This window comes from Cimex lectularius, unplaced genomic scaffold (genome assembly GCF_000648675.2).
Source record: "Cimex lectularius strain Harlan isolate CLEC.00 unplaced genomic scaffold, Clec_2.1 scaffold236, whole genome shotgun sequence".
NCBI classification, from domain to species: Eukaryota; Metazoa; Arthropoda; class Insecta; order Hemiptera; family Cimicidae; genus Cimex; species Cimex lectularius.
The window spans coordinates 462,747-478,890 of record NW_019392957.1 but is presented as its reverse complement, the minus strand read 5'-3'; the positions used below and the strand labels follow the sequence as shown (position 1 = coordinate 478,890).

The window sequence follows — 16,144 nt, the reverse complement described above, 5'->3', positions numbered from 1 at the left end:
TGTAAGTATGTCGGGTTCGTATGCATGGCCGCTGGATTCGAACCCGGGACCTTTACCTTACAGTGATGAGCGCCGTGTCAACGCCTAAACCGTTGCGGCCACCGACGCCCCATTTGACAATTTTGAGTTGCCCGTCTCGTTTAATCTAGATTCAAAAATTGAGATTATTTCTGGGTTTTTTTAACGGTTTATTAATTATTTAAACAAAATGCAATATAGATAAATGTAAACTTATTTTATCTTTAAGGAAGTATAATAATAAGCTTTAATTAGTTAAATATTATGTTAGAATTGTTGTTTGTATCGTAATTTTAAAAGAGTTAAATGCTTAATGAAGATCTTCGTTGAACTTCTTAAGAGGGCTCTTTCCTTCGTTCTTGTACTCTTAATTACTCAACCCTACCCGTGTTGAATACCTAAATCCCCCTAGGGGAGGCCTTTATTAAATTTTTGAACACCCCCGCCCATCACCACCCCTAGTCCCGATCCATTTAAAATATTAATAAAGGAGGATCTCCTCCAGGAATTCCTAGCCGCTTTCGGACTGGAGAAATGGCCACCGTATCGAGCCACCCACCCAACGTCTGCGGTTTCCCCCCTGAAATACAGACCCTCAGACATTATCAATTCAAAGTACGGCGCTAGACTTGACAAAAGGAATTCAATTAACTTTATCCAAAAGAAAAAAAAACTTTTTTAAATAAATAATTTGCCCGCTGTGCTACACTATTCACTCATACCCATCTATAGTAAAATTTGATAGTTCATAAATAGTGTGTTAACTATTAAGCAACGCGGTCGTTGTGATAAATAAACTGATTCAGTAACTTCTCAACAGTCGGAGTTTTGTCATAACACTCCAGTTAGATTGACGTTAGTAAACGTAAAAGTTAGCCTAATAAATCAAGTGCTACAGTCAAAAGACTTAAAATAGGACAAATCAGAAAAATAAATTATTTTACAAGAAAGCAGCAACATTTTATTACTACCTCTTCGGTTTTATATTAAAACCTATTAGCAATTATGCGATTGGAAATTGTAGCGTAAGATGATAAAAAAAAACTTTATGAAAACAATTTCTATTTGATTGAGAATAGATTGCATTAGAATTTTTCGAAGTGTTAGCAATATATACAGGGTGAATTGCTACTCGTGCTACAAACTTCACCAGTAGATTCTTGACCCTAAAATGAACAAAAAAGTTCATATTGACCATGGTCCGATTCTCAACCATTTCAGAGTAATTNGGCATGCCAGAATTACCCAAAGCGATTGGCAAGAAATACACCAATTATTTGGGCACTATTCTCTTCGGTTGATTTGAAGTTAAAATCAGTTACGCCAGATGTGGCATCGGCTTAAAATAGAAGAAATTACCGGAATATTTCAAAGTGAATAGCAATAAATATACAAACAATTTATAAATCAACTTCTTTTGTTGGGGGGACCGCGGTAGCCGAGTGGTTAGCATGAGAGACTCTCACGCCGCGGTCAAATTTGATCACACATATATGAATTGAATTTATATTCATATATAAATATATGAATTGAAAAAAAAAAAAAAAAACTTCTTTTGTTGATCAAAAGTTATAAGCGAGTATGAAAGAGGTGACGCTGGCTCAATATAGCAGAAATTTCTAATTTTTCTCTCAGACTGAGAATAGGGCATACCGGAATATTTCAAAGTTATTATTAATAAATATACAAGAAAAATATAAATCAGCTTCTTCGGTTGATGAAAACTTGTGAACAGGCATGCAGAAGATGACTTTGGCTCAATATTGGAGAAATTATAATTTCTATCAGACTGAGAATAGGGCATGCCGGACTTTTTGAAACTTAACATCAATAAATATACAAACAATTTATAAATCAGCTTCTTCGGTTGATCAAATATTAAAAGCCGGTATGACGGATGTGACATCGTCTTAAAAGTGAAGAAATTGTAATTTCTATCAGACTGAGAATAGGGCATACCGGACTTTTTCGAAGTGAGTCGCAATAAATATTCAAATTAATTAAAAATCAGCTTTTTTCGTTGATAAAAAGTTATAAACGGGTATTCCATAAGTAACGCTGGCTCGAAATAGAAGAAATTGTAATTTCTATCAGACTGATAATATGGCATACCAGAATTGCCCAAAGTGATTGGCAAAAAAACAAATCATTTAGGCATCAGTCTCTTAGCTTATCTAAAGAGATTTTAAAAAGTCCCCCAAAGGTGACGTTGGCTCAAAATGTAAGAAGTTAAGACTTCTGTAAACTGGCAATAGGTCAGCTCAGAACAGCATACAATCGAGCAAACAAATTCGAAAGAAATGAAACCATCATAGTTTATCAAATAATGTAGAACTGTTAAAAAAATTGAACACCTCTTAAAAGTGCGCAATTATTATTTATCAATACTGAGAATAGGGCAACTCAGAACAACACGAGGTCGAAAAAACAATTCCGAAAGAAATGTATCCATCTCATTGTTTGTGTATTTAAAAAATGTGATTTCCCTCTAGATTAAAAATAGGGCAACTCATAAAAGTACGCAATGATTATTTAATAACACTGAGAATAGGGCAGCTCAGAATATCCCAAAATGGTTTGGTGGTGAAACAAGAATGAACAATTGATTCATCTATCAATCACATTGAATTGTCCAAACTTGACAATTTTGTCTTAGGAAGCTTATGATGAAAAATATTGTTATTTCTGCTCGACTGAGAATATGGCATATTAGAATAACCCTAATTTATTTGAAAGAAAAAAATAAATATATTGTTTTAATCAGTTTCTTCGGTTTTTAATCTTATTAGCAATTACGCCGTAGGTAGTTCCAGCTTAAGATTGTGAAACGATTGTTTTTTCTGCCAGAATAAAAATAGGGCAGCACAAAATTGAAATCGTAGATATGTAAGGTGGAAATAAGAGAATAGGGCATACCGGAATATTTCAAAGTGAATATCAATAAATATACAAAAAAATTATAAATCAGCGTCTTCGGTTGATCAAAAGTTATGAACAGGCATGCCAAAGAAGACGCTGGTTCAATATAACAGAAATTGTAATTTCTCTCAGACTGAGAATATGGCTTACCGGAATACTTCAAAGTGATTATCAATAAATATACAAAAAAATTATAAATCAGCTTCTTCGGTTGATCAAATATTAAAAGCCGGTATGACAGATGTGACATCGTCTTAAAAGTGAAGAAATTGTAATTTCTATCAGACTGAGAATAGGGCATGCCGGAATTTTTCAAACTTAACATCAATAAATATACAAACAATTTATAAATCACCTTCTTCGGTTGATCAAATATCAACACAAGCCGGTATGACGGATGTGACATCGTCTTAAAAGTGAAGAAACTGTAATTTCTATCAGACTGAGAATAGGGCATACCTGAATATTTCACAGTGAGTAGCAATAAATATACAAACAATTTATAAATCAACTTCTTTTGTTGATCAAAAGTTATAAGCGAGTATGACAGAGGTGACGCTGGCTCAATATAGCAGAAATTGTAATTTCTCTCAGACTGAGAATATGGCATACCGGTATATTGCAAAGTGATTATCAATAAATATACAAAAAAGTAAAAATCAGCTTCTTTGGTTGACCAAATCTAATAAACAGGTATGGCAGAATGGTGGTAATAAACAGGTATCTATGTGTCTCTCGGGGGATGAAATTTCGATTACATACAGCGCACGGGTTTATTTACAATCGCCGGATAGAATTGCAAAATGGATAAAATATACAAAAAAGTAAAAATCAGCTTCTTTGGTTGACCACATCTAATAAACAGGTATGCCAGAAGTGACGCTGGATCGATTTAGAGGAATTATGATTTCTTTCAGACTGAGATAGGGCATGCCAGAATTACCCAAAGCGATTGGCAAGAAATACACCAATTCTCTTCGGTTGATTTGAAGTTAAAATCAGTTACGCCAGATGTGGCATCGGCTTAAAATAGAAGAAATTGTGATTTCTATTAGACTAATAATAAGGCGCATCAGATTTTTCCATTTTAGCAGTAACCATACAAACTCAAATTAAATACAATAGAAAATAAATGAAAGTACGATCGAAAAGATAAATCGAGAAAATAATGCAATCATATTAAACAACAACAAATTAGAATAGAATTTGAACAGCATGAAACACACTAGACAAAAATTGAGTTTAGAGTCATATGGAAAAAAAACCAAAAGAAAAATATAATTGACAGACGTGGAAGAAATAGTATAAGTAGATAAGGGTAAAAGGTTCAAAAAAGAAAAAAATGTAAATACATAATTAATAAAAAGATTGTTGAAAGGGTCCAGTGATTTGTGCATTTTTGTTAACATACTTCGCATTATTTTAAATAATTTTAATTTCATTATTGTTATAAATCTTTATAAAATTAAATTAAGCTAGATTTATAGTTTTATTTTTCAATCCCTGTTGGTCAGGCGTTTAATTTTTTTAATTGGATTTAAAATACAAAGGACGAGAGTGTTTAATAAATAGCGAAGCCTCTTGGCAACATCGCTTGCCAACGTTTTGACCATCGATCATAACTGAACGAGCTTATTCTTAAACAGATTCTAAAGCTTAAAATAGCGGAAAAATTAATGCACTTGGGTCTCTCGGGGGATGAAATTTCGAGTACATACAGCGCAAGGGTTTATTTACAATCGCCGGATAGAGTTGCAAAATGGATAAAATCCGTCGGATAAAGGGCCTCTTGAGGGTTAAAAGAGGGCGTAATCTCCCTACAGTGATTCAGAAACGGATTCCGGGATTCGTGGGTTTAAAGAGGCCTGGCTCGGAATGGATTCCCTTTGATCTAACCCGCTCTCCGGTTTAATTACACCGATTCCCACAGTTGGATCTCTTCTTGCCTACATCAACCACGTCGTGCCACAAATTATAAAAGATTATTTAAAAAGGAGGGAGGGGAGAAGAAGAAACAAGAAATAAATAAAAAATTATCTCGATCTCTTCAACATGTTCTTGCTCAAAGGTTTAAAGGGACAACTTATCACAAATATATAAAAATACCTCTAAAATAATACAATATTGTGATGTTTTTGAACAAAAATTCCAATTATAAATTGGCAACTTTCATAATTATAGAACCTTATTTACCTACGTAAATGACTTTATTAAACATCTAGAGATTATGTGGGAGATAATCGATTAATTATGAAAAACAGTCTGGAAGAATAATCGGATATGGAACCAAGTGAAATGGCTAATCAGGATCCCTCAGACTATCAAAATTTTCCAATTCCAGTATTTTCTCTATTTCTGACATACTTCAATTTCATACCTTAAAAATCTAGAAAGATTTGTAGCATGGGGTAACCGGAGATTAATCAAAAACAATTTGAAGGGAAAAGCGAGACAAACGTATTGAGGAATTTCAATTAATTAATGTTTTTAGTTGAGATAAAAAAAGTCAGTGTCACGAGCGGGATTCGAACCCACGATCTTCGGCTTGATACGCCGCTGCTCTACCACCTGAGCTATCGTGACCTCGATCCACTCGNGACAGAGAGAGAGAGAGAGAGAGAGAGAGAGAGAGAGAGAGAGAGAGAGAGAGAGACAGAGAGAATTGAAGAAAACCGAAAAGCTGGTACTGAAAATTGACAGATAAAATGAAAAGAGGGTGAGAGAAAAAGACATAGATAGAAAGAAAGAGAGAAAGATTGAAGAAAAATGAAAAACTAGTAATGAAAATTGACAGAGAAATAGAAAAGAGGGAGAGAGAAAAAGATATAGATAGAAATGAGTGTAAAGGTAGATAGATATAAAGAGAGGAAGAGGAGAAGAGCGAAAGAAAGAGGGAGAGAAAGAAGAGATTATAGAAGAATAAATACACAGAAAGATAAAATAATAGATAGATATGAGGGTAGATATTTGGATAACTAGATAGAGAGAGAGAAAGAGAAAAGATGTCCCAATCAAACAGGGGCTGAGAAATGATGAGAAAATAAGAGAAAAAGAGAGAGTAAAAGAAGGACAGAAAGATCAAAAAGGTGGGCGATAAAGCAATTAACACACAACAAAACAAATTTTTCCAACAAAATATATAAAATGAAAGTCAATATATTTATTTTAATTAACTAATTACGCTGTAAAAGAGTAGGAGGATAAGACGAAGAAAGGAAGTCTCAAAGCCAGAGTAACTTCAAAAAGTAAAATTAAATCCATTAGGATTCGTGGTCCTATTGACCAAATAAATTCTTTCAAATAATTAATCTTTAAGTAAGGTATTGGTTGAGATTACAAAGTCAGTGCCACGAGCGGGATTCGAACCCACGACCTGGGCTAAATACGCCTCTGCTCTACCACTTGAGCTATCGTGACCTCGATCCACTCGGACACCAACTTCCCATCTCATTTGAAAAATGGCAAAAAGGAGGGAAAATTCGATAGGTGGGTTGAGATGGGAAGTTGGTGTCCGAGAGGATCGAAGTGTAGTCGTAGCTCAAGTAGTCGAGTAGCGGCGTATCTAGCCGAAGATCGTGGGTTCGAATCCCGCTCGTGACACTGACTTTTTTATCTCAACTAAAACCTTAATTAATTGAAAGATATTAATTAGTCAGGTGGACCACGAAGCTAGTGAATTTAGTAGTATTGAGGAATCTTCTCTCTCTTGCAGCTAGACAAACTTCCTGAGGAATTTTCATTCTCTCGGACATCATTTGCAGACCATGTCGCTGTACTATCTAAACACCACACCGGCCAGGAAACCCGTACAGAGCTGCAGGACTTCGCGGATGTTGCAGAAAATGGAGGATAAAACTTAATCCAAACAAATCGCAGACTGTACAATTCACTTATCGCCGCAATGTGACAAACGAAGTCATCCAGCTACAGGGAGAACCCGTACCACTTGCATTATCTGCTCGCTATCTCGGCCTACAACTGGATCACAAATTAATATGGGATGTGTACGTTAAAAATGCGGTAACACGAACACGACACCGGATGTACTCCTTAAAACATCTCCTGACCGGCCATACCCCTGCATATCAAACACTTGATTTATCTAACAGTAATAAGACCGATTTGGCAGTACGTGTTCAATATGGTCCTCGGTATCAGATGCACAAATAAAGAAAACCATTCAGAATCGCATCCTTCGTCTGATAACTACGGCCCCATGGTACATACGCAACGTCGCCATTCACCGATCAGAAATTAGTATGGGATTTGGATATTCCAGATGTCCGGACGGTAATAAAGGACTCATCGATCCGCACAATGAAAAAATACTGTCACACCCTAACCCACTAATGCAGGATATCGCCAACAATTAGCACCCCCGAGACATCTAAGACGGTTAAAACGTAAAAGGCACTGATCTGGCTAACGAAACTTGAATAGACAAATGTGAAAAAAAAATAATGTTGCTTATTTCTTATTTATTAATTTATATGCCATTATAGTACAAATCTGTGTGGTGATTAGTGACCGTTAATCGATATTTATTTAGAAATCGTCAGATGCGGTCTGGTGTGATGTAGGTTTCAGAAAAACATTTTCTTTATCGTGCCAACGTTTCGATCTTTATTGAGATCATCTTCAGGGCTTGGTATTTACAAACATTGTTTACATTTAACAAATACATTTTGGATGTGGAAAAAAGTGAATTTATACAATGCAAAATATATTTTTTATATTCAATCAAAGTATTTCTACTCACTCAAAGTGTTTGTCTTCTTTGTCTTGTCTTTTGATTAACGGTCAACCACCACACACATTCTTCAGACGCTTATACCGAAGGAAATCCATAATGCGGAAGGTTTGAACTTGTTTATGACCTGAAATTCCTGAAGTTTGGCTATTGAGAGAGTTGGTTCTATGAGTGGTTCTGTCGGCTTCTTTTTCCAAAACGTTTAGTTTTTCCAAATTCACTGATCATCCTTTGAAAATGGTCTCTCATCCTTGAAGCCGAAGTTACTTCAAAATGAAGCGTAGAAGAAAACATTGATGTCCTGAAGGATTTTTCTTCAAGGAACACGCCATTTCTACCAAAATATGTTTTACTACTTAATCCACTGATTATCCCTTTCTACGAACTAGATATGTTGTATAATAAACCAGGAATGCAGTAAATGTAAGACTTTTTGGTGCTCTGATGGATTGTCACTGATCATTTCTGAGGAAGAAGGAGATTCTTTGACAGGTTTTCCTTTTACATCGTAGCTGTGGGGTTTTACATAATCCACTGATCATCCCTCTATGCTTATATTCCAAGATATGAATCTTGAGCCAAGGTAAACCAGAGTTTCTGTAAATATAAGGACTTTGACGATCTAAAGGAATTTGATTGGCTATTTTAGTGAAAGAAATTCTTCTCTGTTTTTCTTCTGAATTATGTTATTTTACATAAATCTCTGATTTCTAACTATCTAAGCTGTGCACTTTTATGTAATTTACTGATTAACTACAGTTACTAAGCTTTTTAAGATTTAATAAGTAAAAATGACGCTTTAGACGTCCTGAAGGAAATATTTAACCAGTGAAACTTGAAGATCCCTCAACAGATTTTTTTGGCTTTTCACGTTTTTGTGTTCTTTAAAACTTCTGATTATACCCCGCGGGTGTACTTTCCGTACATATATTGTGGGATTAAGTGCCCGAAGCCGTAGTAAATTCATAATTGAAAACGGTTATGTTTTATGCCCTTTTTTAATTGTTTATTATTGTATGAAGAGGATGTTGAGACGTAAAGTTAGGTAGAGATCACTACCTAGATAAACACAGCATCAATTACAGAACAGATACATGTAAACTCAGTCGCAGCTACGCCAATATCATTAATCACATTCAATACAGATAACATACCTATATCATCACATTACATTCCATACATCAAATATTTTTCACATAGTCTAATTTCCCAATAATTCAGCTTTCCTTTGCCTATTTATCCCTTTCTATATCATCCTGAAAGGATAACCTGGCCGAAACCATTACCAACACATTTTTCACCTCAAAGAAGCCGACGCCTTATACAAAAATGTCTTTTCTATACCCACCCCTTCAAAATCCAACGTATATAAACGCAAAATAGCAAAATATCACTGGCACTCTCGACACGACACGCAAGAATGACACAATTACACAGAAGACAAACACTTTGAGTAGAAATACTTTGATTGAATATATAAAAAATATATTTTGCATTGTATAAATTCACTTTTCCACATCCAAAATGTAATTGTAATATGTAAACAATGTTTGTAAATCCGAGGCCCTGAAGATGATCTCAATAAAGATCGAAATGTTGGCACGATAAAGAAAATGTTTTTCTGAAACCTACATCACACCAGACCGCATCTCACGATTTCTAAATAAATAGTACAAATCGTTGCTTCCTATTTTTAAATACTATGTGAGGAACGCCGCTGGGTGTCTTACCCCACCACATGTTTCATGTCATTTTTTTGTATAATATTATGTACTATCTACTGTAATAACCATAATGTACCATTGTACAAATAAAGTTTCTTCAATAAATTAAAAAAAGGGCATAAAACATAACCGTTTTCAATTATGAATTTACTACGGCTTCGGGCACTGAATGCCACAATATATGTACTGAAAGTACAGCCACGGGGGATAATCAGAAGTTTTTAAAGAACACAAAAACGAGAAAAGCCAAAAAAAACCTGTTGAGGGATCTTCAAGTTTCACCGGTTAAATACTTCCTTCAGGACGTCTAAAGCGTCATTTTTACTTATTAAATCTTAAAAAGCTTAGTAACTGTAGTTAATCAGTAAATTACATAAAAGTGCACAGCTTAGATGGTTAGAAATCAGAGATTTATGTAAAATAACATAATTCAGAAGAAAAACAGAGAAGAATTTCTTTCACTAAAATAGCCAATCAAATTCCTTTAGATCGTCAAAGTCCTTATATTTACAGAAACTCTGGTTTACCTTGGCTCAAGATTCATATCTTGGAATATAAGCATAGAGGGATGATCAGTGGATTATGTAAAACCCCACAGCTACGATGTGAAAGGAAAACCTGTCAAAGAATCTCCTTCTTCCTCAGAAATGATCAGTGACAATCCATCAGAGCACCAAAAAGTCTTACATTTACTGCATTCCTGGTTTATTATACAACATATCTAGTTCGTAGAAAGGGATAATCAGTGGATTAAGTAGTAAAACATATTTTGGTAGAAATGGCGTGTTCCTTGAAGAAAAATCCTTCAGGACATCAATGTTTTCTTCTACGCTTCATTTTGAAGTAACTTCGGCTTCAAGGATGAGAGACCATTTTCAAAGGATGATCAGTGAATTTGGAAAAACTAAACGTTTTGGAAAAAGAAGCCGACAGAACCACTCATAGAACCAACACTCTCAATAGCCAAACTTCAGGAATTTCAGGTCATAAACAAGTTCAAACCTTCCGCATTATGGATTTCCTTCGGTATAAGCGTCTGAAGAATGTGTGTGGTGGTTGACCGTTAATCAAAAGACAAGACAAAGAAGACAAACACTTTGAGTGAGTAGAAATACTTTGATTGAATATAAAAAATATATTTTGCATTGTATAAATTCACTTTTTTCCACATCCAAAATGTATTTGTTAAATGTAAACAATGTTTGTAAATACCAAGCCCTGAAGATGATCTCAATAAAGATCGAAACGTTGGCACGATAAAGAAAATGTTTTTCTGAAACCTACATCACACCCGACCGCATCTCACGATTTCTGAATAATTAACGTCTGAAGAATTTTGAAATCTGAAATCCTTAGTTTATCAATGTTTTCATCTGCATTTCATTTTGAAGTCTCTTCGGTTTCAAGTTATTCGATATGTTGAGACATTATTTATGTGGGATAATCGGTGGATTATGTATAAACTAGAATTTGGCAGGAAAAGCCAACAGGACATACCGAGGGATATTCTTTCTTCAACTGAAACTCAATCAGGATGTCAAAAGTTTTCCAGGATTATGAATTTCCTTTTGTTTTGATTAACCATTTTTCTTTGATTACTACTTTTATCCGGTATAATTAGAGGATTGCATTGAACAAAACGGTCTGGGAGAAAGATCTCGAGGATCCTTCGACTCCAGGATTTCAAAATTCCTCATCATTTCAAACATTTTGTTTTGGTTTTGTTTCGGTGTCAATCATAAACAACATAATATAGCTTGCAGAACCCCCCCCCCCAAAAAAAAAAAAATCAATTCTCAGCTGTATCTATCTATTTATGACCATCACTTTGTTTCTATTTTCCTTCTCTGGATTAAAAGTTATCGAATGGATAAAACAGTTCGAGTTTTAATTTAGTCATTATTAATCCACTCGGTCATCAATTTCTTCCCCAAGCCAATTTTTTTTCTCCATCCCAGAAACGCACGAAATTATTTCCCTCCGGCATGTGGCCGTTTTAGATTATAGAAAAATGTTGGCAATTTTAAGTGGCGACGGAGAAATTGTTGATAACCGGCCACCTTTCCAATTATTTTCCGTATCAGGATAAATATAATTTTTGACGGAATAATAATAAAAGACGTCAGGTGGTAGCGATTTTTATAAGAAAAATACATATTTCTCAGCCCACGATTTAACAACAACAGGATAAATAAATAAATCGAGCCTCGTCAGATCATCAAATTGGAATTATTCTAAATAACTCTGGTTTGTTTCGTTTTTGACTTTTCGATTCCTTGCCAGCATGTATCTGCAAATTATTTTTAACTCCTTATCTCTCTCTCTCTCTCTCTCTATATATNGAATCGGACCATGGACAATATGAACTTTTTTGTTCATTTTAGGGTGAAGAATCTACTGGAGAAGTTTGTAGCACGAGTAGCAATTCACCCTGTATATATATATATATATATACACACCTTTCTCTCTATTTCTCTCTATCTAGTCAGTTTAGTTTTATAGTTATGTTCCTAACTTTATCTGTTTATTTTTTTCTACTTGTTTATTTTTTATTTCTTTGTTTTTTTATTTGTTGTTTATCTGTTGTTTATTTTTTTCTAACAAGATAAATAAATACATCTAGCCTGGGCAGATCATCAAATTGGAATTATTCGAAACAAAACTGAATAAAAACACTGATTTGTTTCGTTTTTGGCTTTTCGATTTCTTGCCAGCATGCATCTGCAAATTATTTTCAACTGTTTCTTCTACCTCTCTCTCTCTCTTTCTCTCTCTCTCTCTCTATATATATATATATATATACATATATATATATATATACATACACCTTTCGTTTTATATTTATCCTGCTAACTTTGTCGGTTTATTTTTTTTCTACTTAACTACTTCTGTTTCGACATGTATATCTCTCATTCTCTCCTGTTAAAGATACATATATTCAATCTTCCCTCTCTTGCTCGCTTCCTCACTCTTTTAACCCTTTCCTTCATTTTCCAAATTTTTGTATTTATCACATTATTTCTTCCTTTTCTACCTTTCTCAAATATCTGAGTTTGCTTCTTTCTCTCATATATCTTCAAATCTCTCTCTTCCCTCTCTATATGTGTATCTAACTATCTATGATTCCTCTATTACTGATAATTTTCTTCTACTTATTATGTGCCATGCAAGTTATTTGGAAGTCTTCTATCTACAACATATTTCTATCTGTTTATTCAATTGATCACCTATTTATCTACGTCTTTTTTCATTACCTCATAATTTCAGCGAATGTGTGTCGAAATGTTAACGTGTGTAGGAATATCTGCAGTGTATATGGAAAATAGAAAAAGGGCCAAGTATGCTTCCCTGAGGAACACCCGCCCTTATGAGTATATAAGGTGAGATTTCAGTTCCTTGACGGACTCGACAAAATCGATCCGTCAGATAAGATCTCAGTATAAGATAGTACGTATGAGGGAGGTTGTTCCTCGGTTTCCAAAGCAAGCCCGAGTGCCAGACTCGATCGAAGGCCTGTTCTAAATCAAGAAAGACACCCAAGCGAGGGAAGAGGCTATATTGACAGCAACACGATTTAATTGTTGAGTTGTCGAGTGAAATGTGCGGAACCCAAACTAATGATCTGGAATAATATTTGAATTTTCAATTATTGGCAGTAATCGTCGGAGAAGTAGTTTTTCTAGTATTTTGGCAAGGATAGAAAGGAGACTAATGGGTCGATAGGAATTTGGAAGATCTTCCAAAATAAAATAATAAGTCTGTACCCGTTAAACATAAAAACTTCTTATATTAATAACAAATTAACGAATCGAATATATCTTATAAATGGTTACAACTAATTTAGTAAGGAAAAGGGAATATTTTTTATGATAGAAAGTAATTAAGTGTAAAGTTATTTTTTTGGGTTTCCTTTCCATTGGACAAGTTGTATAGTATAGTGTAACGAACCTTGATGAACAAACACCACTCCACTAGACTTCTTCACTAGCAGTTTTTTGTCTTGATAACGTCACACACTTTTATTTTTACTTTATCTTCTTTCTAAAGTTGCAAGCGACCGAGAAAGTCCAAATCCAGCATGGCACTTCTTTGGCCTGCCGCCGTCCTCTCGTCTGCCTCCTCAATCGTTGGAACTCTGCCTTATTGATTTTTCTTTGGCGGCCTTTATGAAATGGCTTGTCTATTCTTTGTATTCTTTTCTATGAACTCAAACGAACTTTTGACATTATTTGTCCTCACACAAGGTCTGACATTTGGTTATAACCCAATTGGAAAGATTGTAAAATGGTGATTGAATTACACAGACTGGTCTTAGAGATATACTTTTTTTATGTACTTTAGTCAGCCCATACATTTTACGGGAAATCAAGTTGTGGATTTTTAAATCTTAAGCTTTCCCTCTTGTCAATGCAACCATTATCTACAAGCTTGTCGACCAATCTATATTCTTCTTTTTCAAAACTAGTGCGGGATCGTTTTCAATTTCCTTGTATATCTTTTCATCATTTAGTAGGGCTTGCATCTTTTCTTTGTATTTGTCTTTATGCATTAGAGCATTTCTGTTACCCGCTCAGCTTTCACGGTGTTTATTTAAAAATTGTTCGGCTAATCGAGCCAATCATTTTCATGTCTTATTTGTCCAAAAAGTAATACCATATTTGATTATGTTGGGTGGGATGTGCAGTCATACAGAAAACACTGCGTAGTGCTCATTTCTTTAATTTGCCAACGTTTCGAATGGTTTTCAATCTTTTTCAAGGCAACGCTGGAATAAAGGTAGAGTTGCTTTTGCCCATTTTTTTCCTGTGTTAGCATTAAAATCGTAGCCGTAATTCGTTTCGAAGAACTTCCACTTCGAAACTAATTACGACTACGATTTTAATGCTAACACCGGAAAAAAAAATGGAAAAAAGTGGCTCTACCTTTATTCCAGCTTTGCCTTGAAACAAAAAAATGAAAACCATTCGAAACGTTGGCAAATTAAAGAATTGAGTACTACACTGCACACTACACTACACTTCAGTAAAGATATTTCTGATTATGTTAGTAGCCTCAGCCATAATCAAATTTTACATTCTACTATTATCGACCCCATTGATCATCAACACAAATTCCGTAATTAGTTCACATATAGGAAGGTACATTGTATCATAAATTGAAGTTACCGCCAAGTATCTCAAGTACCTTTTTATCTTAATTAAAGCACTACCTTAAAGTAGGTCGAAAGCTTGGCAATAGCAATTAAATTTGCTCTCTTCTACAAGACTAGAATCCAATTCTTCAAGATATTTGTAGGGGAAAAGTGGTCGGTACTTCTAGTTCTGAAAAAATAATTTTATTCTTGCAGTAACATTTTCTTTATTCATTTCCATACACTTTCTCTTTTATGCTGCTTTATTTGCTTCTTTTTTCTATCTCTGGTGTTTGATTATGATTATTAGTAAATCCATTATGTTTAGTGGTTACTTCTTTCTATTAAATATTCTTTTTATGTAAAGGCTTGGTTGAAATGAAAAAGTTAGTGCCACGAGTGGGATTCGAACCCACGACTTTCATCTCTAACATTTGAACTATCGTGACTTCGATCCACACGGACACCAACTCCCCATCTCAACCTATCACCTTTCGCATTTTCCCTCCATTTTTTTCAAATGTCAAAACATGTTTGGATTCTCGGTGACATGAATTGGCCACGGGGAGCTGTTAGTAAAGTTATACTTCGTTTTACTTATTAAATGCATTATATTTAGTGGACTAATTGACCAAATTACTTCTTTCAATTAATTATTCTTTTGAAGTAAGGTCTTGGTTGAAATTGTTAGTAAAGTTTTCTTTGACGTTTTCGCATTGTTACTTTTCGCCTCCTAAAGTCCTAATTGGGTTGTGTCAAAGGCGGAAGTTATTCTTCTTCTCCTTTTCCTTACTGCCCCCCTGCCAGGTGTCGAGGTACCCTTCCGAATAAATCAAACCCCTTTAAGCAGGTTCAGCATATTCGCCCCCCCCCCATAATAGATAATGCCGTCCCATTTGTTGAAGAAAGTTTAGAGGAGGGTGAAAAAGAATTATCACCTCCGAAGTTTATTTTGGGCCTTTTCTATTTTCGAATTTAAACGGGCGCCGTTTGTTTTGGGTACGGGGCTAAATAGGGTATGACCCGGGACTAATTGAGTTTTCAGAATAAAGTGTCAACTATGCCCAAAACTCAGTCGGAGTGTTAATATATTTTTCTCTATTTTTTTTAAAAACCAAGGATTGTATAAACGGCACTAATTTAAACATTCCATCCTCTCCTAGGAAGCTTATCTAAAAGCGTACTTATTTTTACATCTAAAATTGTTTTTAATAATATTTCTAAGAGGCTTACTACTTTAGAAATTGAGATTCCGGGCTGAGATGAAAACTCGAACAGATTGTTAAATCTCATAAAGAAATTAAGGTTTTTTTTTCAAAAAAAAAAAAAAAAAATTGTAGATGTAGATGTAATAGTCTGCGCCCTTTAAGAGAAATTGTATCCCCGTCCTCTGCCTAAAGCACAGTCTGGAAGCCATTGCCATATTGAATATATACGGAGGAGCAGCTTGGGGAACAAAATTGCAAAGCAGGAGTAGATGCATCCTCGAGCAGAGTCAAAGAATAGCGCTCCTGAGAACGACTAAAGTTTATAGGACAGCCCCTACTCACGCCCTCCATGTCCTTGCTTCCGCTGCACCAATAGACATTGTCCTCCACAGTA

General features: G+C 34.8%; 1 non-coding gene across 1 annotated transcript; it reads right to left on the bottom strand.

Annotated features, from left to right (window-relative positions):
• Window positions 1–5,447: 5,447 nt before the first annotated feature.
• Window positions 5,448–5,520, bottom strand: Trnad-auc. The gene has a single exon. It is a non-coding gene; the product is annotated as a tRNA-Asp (tRNA).
• Window positions 5,521–16,144: the final 10,624 nt, after the last annotated feature.